The following is a 6,000-nucleotide window of genomic DNA, read 5'->3' on the forward strand; positions in this document are numbered from 1 at the left end:
ATGTGATACACCAGGAGGCACATAATGCTGAGTCAGTAGAGGAGTAGCAGCCATAGCATCTGACTCAGTATTCGTGTCTCTAAGTCCCATGGCAGATAGATGAGGAGATGCCAAATTTGAGGGAGATGGAGAAGGAGATGGCGTCGTAGAGGATATTCTATTGCCCGATAACGACTGTACTCGATGATAAGCCTCCGTAGGTAGGATGGTGTAGCGATGTGGAGGCAAGGACTGCGATGAAGAAGAAGCATCTGTTGGTCTCCAATAATGAGGGTGATAATCTATGTAATTTTCTATCCCAAATGGAACAACATATATGTGTATCTGTGTTGCGCTGCTCTACATGCTCCAGTGTAAATAAAATAAAGTCTGGTATATCATTTTCCTTTATAGGTATCCTAGACTTCTTTTTCCTACTCGAACTAGGCTGGATCATCCCAAGATGATCCCGAGATATATCACCATCACCAGACATCTGTATGCAAATTATATTACAATATATAAAATGATTAAATAAAATTAGTATTAACAAAATAAATTAACTTACATACTAGCTACAAGCTATTATTTTACCACTCTTCCTCCTCGCTTGTTTCATTTTCATTAATATTCTCCCATTCTCCCTTCTCAGTTGTTTCATTATCATCTTTCCATTCTTCCTCCTCGAATGCTTCATTGCATTCTTCATCCTCATTTATTTCTTCCTCGACATTTGTCATTATCTCTTCATCAAAAACTTCTTCTAATTTGTGTTGAGGATGCTCTAGTGTGGTTTCCAATTCAACATCAACTTGTTGTTGAACAAGTGCGACATCATTTTGGTATGCCACATCTAACATATTTTCAATTTCAATTCTTCCCACTGGCTTTGTCTTTATTACAATCCACAAATCAGCCTTGTCTCTACGCAACGGATATGGAGCGTAATAAACTTGCTTTGCATTTTATGCAATGATAAAAGGATCATAACTTCTGTATTGTCTGGTGTGCTTAACTTCAATAATGTTATGTTGTTGGTCCACCGTTGTGCCTATATGTGATGGGTCAAACTACTTACATCAAAATAATACAATCCTTTTTTGGTCAGCCTGAATACCTTACTTCAATAATCTCATGAATAACACCAAAATAGTCAACAGCTTGTCCAGAACCATCAGCATCACCTTGTATATAGACACCGCTATTATTAGTTTTCTTAAATTTAGAAATTTGTTCACTTTGAAACTTAAAACCATTCACACAATACTTATTCATTGTTTGAATTTGAGGTTCAGGTTGAAGTGCAATTTCACTTACTAATTGAGAATGTTCGACATTTGAATATTCATCGTAAACCTACATATTGTTATTCAAAATAATATAATTTAGTATAAATAGAATACATTATTATACTTATTGATTCATCTTGCACACTTACATATTCTTTTAGCCATTTGGAAAACCTCGTATATATGGCTTCATTACCCCATGTGTTTATGAACAAGATGATAATTGTACATTCAAATTTTTAGTTAGTTAACAAACAATTAGTATGTAATTTGATAACATACTTTGTCACTTACTCGAGATATGGTTGAATCTCTGGACAATTAAGCAAAATATGTGTCACAACTGATTGCATTTCTATACTAGCCTCGCTTTCCATGATTTTTAGATCTCTAACCATTTTTAATAAAAATTGATATTGGGGAAAAAAATATTAGTATCATCTTCATCATTGCGATTGGGCCTAGTTCTCCTGCATGGCACTTCATTCTCAAAGTAGTAAGAATAAAAATCACCAGTTTCTCTTCAATATGATCTTGAACAACTGATCCTTCGATCTTTTGCTTAATTGTTTATTTGCAACTGCCAATTTTTCTGTATGTATATAATTGCTTTAGTTAGCTACTAATTATAGTATATATAAGAAAAAAATAACTTAATTAATATAAATTAAAAACAACATTACATCTCAAATTGATACATCCATCTTATTTGATTGGACCTCCAAGGTGGGCCTCTTGCACAAGGTGAATTGGAAGATGCTCCATCACATCAAAGAAATTACATGAAAAGATCTTCTCCGACTTAGTAGTAATAACAGAAATATTTTTCTTCATCTTGTCTAAACTACTATACAACAACTTCCCTGAACACAAATCTTTAAAGAAAAGATTAATCTCTGTAATTGGTTTCTATATCCGATTAGATAGATGGCTAAAGCGACAGAAATTAAAGTTTCCATCAATACATGATAATCATGACTTTTCATACCTATCAACTTTCTTTCATTCATATCTGCCTCAATTTTCTAAATTCGAAACATAGCCCTCCGGCATTCTCAAATTTTTAACCCACTCACAAATTTGACATTTCTTATCCAATGTGAATGAAAAACTAGCTTTGGACTTAACTATTTTACTATTTTTTAATTCTTGCAGCCACAATTCCTTTCTCCTACAATATTCCTTTATGTCCATTCTAGCTTTTGCATTGTCTTTTGTTTTACCCTTAACATCCATCATTGTGTTAAACAAATTATCAAAATAAGTTTTTAATGTGCATCACATTAAGATTATGTCGTAGGAGATTATCTTTCCAATACAGTAACTCCCAAAATATGTTATGTTTGGTCCAATTATGTTCAACACCGTATCCGGAAAGCCTAGAAGGTGAAACTTATCTAACTTTAGGCAATTGAGAAGCTCTCTCCCAAATTTGATGTACTGTTAGTGATGGAGGTGGAGGGTCATTTTCAATCCTATTTTTTTTAATGCATGTTTCATTTTTCTAAACCTGTGGTCCATTGGCAAGAACTGACGATGACAATCAAATCATGTATTTTTTTTGTCATAATTTAAGGTGAATGCCTTACTATTTTTCATGCAATGAGGACAAGAAAGCTTTCCAGCAGTCATCCAACTAGACAACATTTTGTATGTAGGAAAATTATTAATAGTCCACATTAAAGAAGCACGCATAACAAAATTTTACTTAGTTGATATATCATAATCGACTTCAAACCACAATTGTTTTAACTTATGTATCAATGGATATAGATAGATATCAATCAAACTTTTAGGATTACGAGGATCCGAAATAACACAACTTAGAAAGATATGGACTTGTCATGCACATTTCAGAAGAAAGATTATACGGGGTAAGAAATACAGGCCAGCAAGAATAAGGTGAGGCAACATTAGAGAATGGTGTGAATCCATCTGCACACATCCCAATCTTACATTTCTTGTTTTACTAGCAAAATCAGGATACATATTATCAAAATGTTTCCATGCTTCTCCATCAGATGGATGAGACAAAACACCCAACAGCTTTCTATATTCACGATGCCATCTTATATATGGGGCAAACCTCATAGATGCATACAACTTCTTTAATCTACGAATAAGAGGTAAATAATGCATCGCCTTGATTGGGACCATATTTCCAGCAGGAGTTCTCTTATAATAATTTTGTCCACAAAACTTACAATTTTCTAATTCGCTATCAGTCTTGTAGAACAACATGCAGCCATTAACACAACAATGAATTCTATCATACGACAATCCTAACTTAGAAACCAATCTCTTTGCCTGATAGAATTTCTTAGATATGTTAAACTCAGGATTAACCAGTTCGCCCAAAAGATCAACCATTGAGTCCATAGCCACATGAGGAACACTCCAATCTGATTTAATATTCATTAACCTAATTACAACTGACAAAGAAAAATGTGGATTCCCTTCACATAATGGATGACTAGCATCTTCTAATTACTGATAGAAGCGTCTTGCTTCTTCATTAGGAGTTTCATCAAAATATTGTTCGAATTCCATCCCACCATGAACCTCGAAAGCATCATTGACTATTTTATGAACTCTATCATGTTGAAAATGTATCATGTTGAACCCTATCATGTCCAACCCTAATTTGACCAAGTAGTGCAAGCATATTATATTCATCCACGTCCAGCAAATTATAAAATATATTATTCAATCCATCTATTTCTCCATGATCAACCCATACAAAATATCTAGACTTAAATCCATCACCATACAAATAAACCATAACTATATCTGGATTAAAATATTTCAAGCACCTACATTCACGACAAGGAAACCTAACCAATCCATTTCTCTTTAAAACATCAAGTGTCATTTCATGATCGATAAAACTTCTTACACCGTCAATAAATTCAGGTTTCAAACCATCACCAACTTCATAATTTATGTTATGCATCCACAAACGATGATCCATCTATAAAATTATATATATTCAAGCTTAATTAGTTCATAAAGACTACAATTCATCGAGATTACAAGTGTCATTAATTCAAGTTATAATTAATTAATTAATGTAATAATTAAGTTCAAATTATAATTAATTAATTCATATAATAATTAAGTTCAAGTTATAATTAATTTATTCGTATAATAATTAAGTTCAAGTTCTAATTAATTCAAGTTATAATTAAGTTCAAGTTATAATTAATTTAAGTTATAATTAATTAATTCATATAATAATTAAGTTCAAGTTATAATTAATTAATTCATATCATAATTAATTCAAGTTATAATTAAGTTCAAGTTATAATTAATTCAAGTTATAATTAAGTTCAATTCCTAATTAATTTGAGTTATAATTAAGTTCGTGTTCTAATTAATTCAAGTTATAATTAATTTCAAGTTCTAATTAATTTAAGTTATAATTAAGTTCATGTTCTAATTAATTCAAGTAAAAATTAAGTTCAAAGCTCATGACATTCAAGTTGAAGTTCTAAATTCAAATATCCTAAAATTCAAGTATCTAAGTTATTCAAATTAATTCTAAAGTCTAAAGAGTTCAAAATTTATACAAACCTAAAATATTTCTAAGTTTAACTTCAAAAGTCCTAAAGTTCAACTTCATGAATTTTTTATCTAACTCTAATTAGCTTAATTAGTTCTAAAGTCTAAAAATTTCAAAAATTATACAAACCTAAAGTTCAAAATTAGTATCGCAGTTATTCTAATTATAAGTTCTAAATTAAAGTCCTATAATTCAAGTATCCAATTTTTAATATTTTCCTATGTTTTAAACTTCAAAACTTCCTATATTCAAGTATCTAAGTTATTCTAATTAGTTCTAAAGTCTAAATAGTACAAAAATTATACAAACATAAATTAAAGTTCAAAATTAGTATCTAAGTTTAACTTCAAAAGTCCTAAAATTCAACATCATGCCTTTGAATATCTCACTCTAATTAACTTAATTAGTTCAAAAGGAAGCTTAACTTCAACAAAATATCTAAAGTTAACAAAAAATTCAAGTTCAAAGTTCTAATTAAGTTCAAATTCTAAATTTAAGTATCCGAAAATTCAAGTATCAAAATGATTCTAATTATAAGTTCTAAAGTCCTAAAACTCAAGCCTCTAAGTTTCAAACTTCAAAATTTCATAAGTTACAATCCAATATACAAACAAAATACAACAAACTAAATTGAATAAACTAATTAACTAACTAATAAACCACAAATTACTATCCAATTTACAATGCAATTTAAAAATCTCAAATCTAACTTAAAGCTTAAAATCAAAACTATAACTAGATTCATAATTTTACAATCCAATATACAAATAAACTACAACAAACTAAATTGGATAAACTAATTAACTAACTAACAAATCACAAATTTCTAAAAAATTTACAATCTAATTCAACAACCCAAATCTAACTTAAGCCCTAAAATCAAAAATATAACTACATTCACTAATTTCACAATCCAATATACAAATGAACTACAGTAAACTAAATATAGTCAAACAATCCTAAAGCACTGGATGGAGGCGGCGCAGCGGCAGAGGCGGGGGACAGCGACGGGGGTGGGGGGACGATGATAGGATGAGGGGCGGTGATGGGGTGACAGATTTGTAGAGAGAAGGGAGAGAGAAGGGAGAGAGAAGAGAGAGCTTAGAGAGAGACAAAAAAGAATAAAATTTGATCTGCCTCCCAGCTATTTTAATAAAAGCGACGGACTGC

The sequence above is a fragment of the Solanum dulcamara genome, chromosome 4 (genome assembly GCF_947179165.1).
Source record: "Solanum dulcamara chromosome 4, daSolDulc1.2, whole genome shotgun sequence".
NCBI classification, from domain to species: Eukaryota; Viridiplantae; Streptophyta; class Magnoliopsida; order Solanales; family Solanaceae; genus Solanum; species Solanum dulcamara.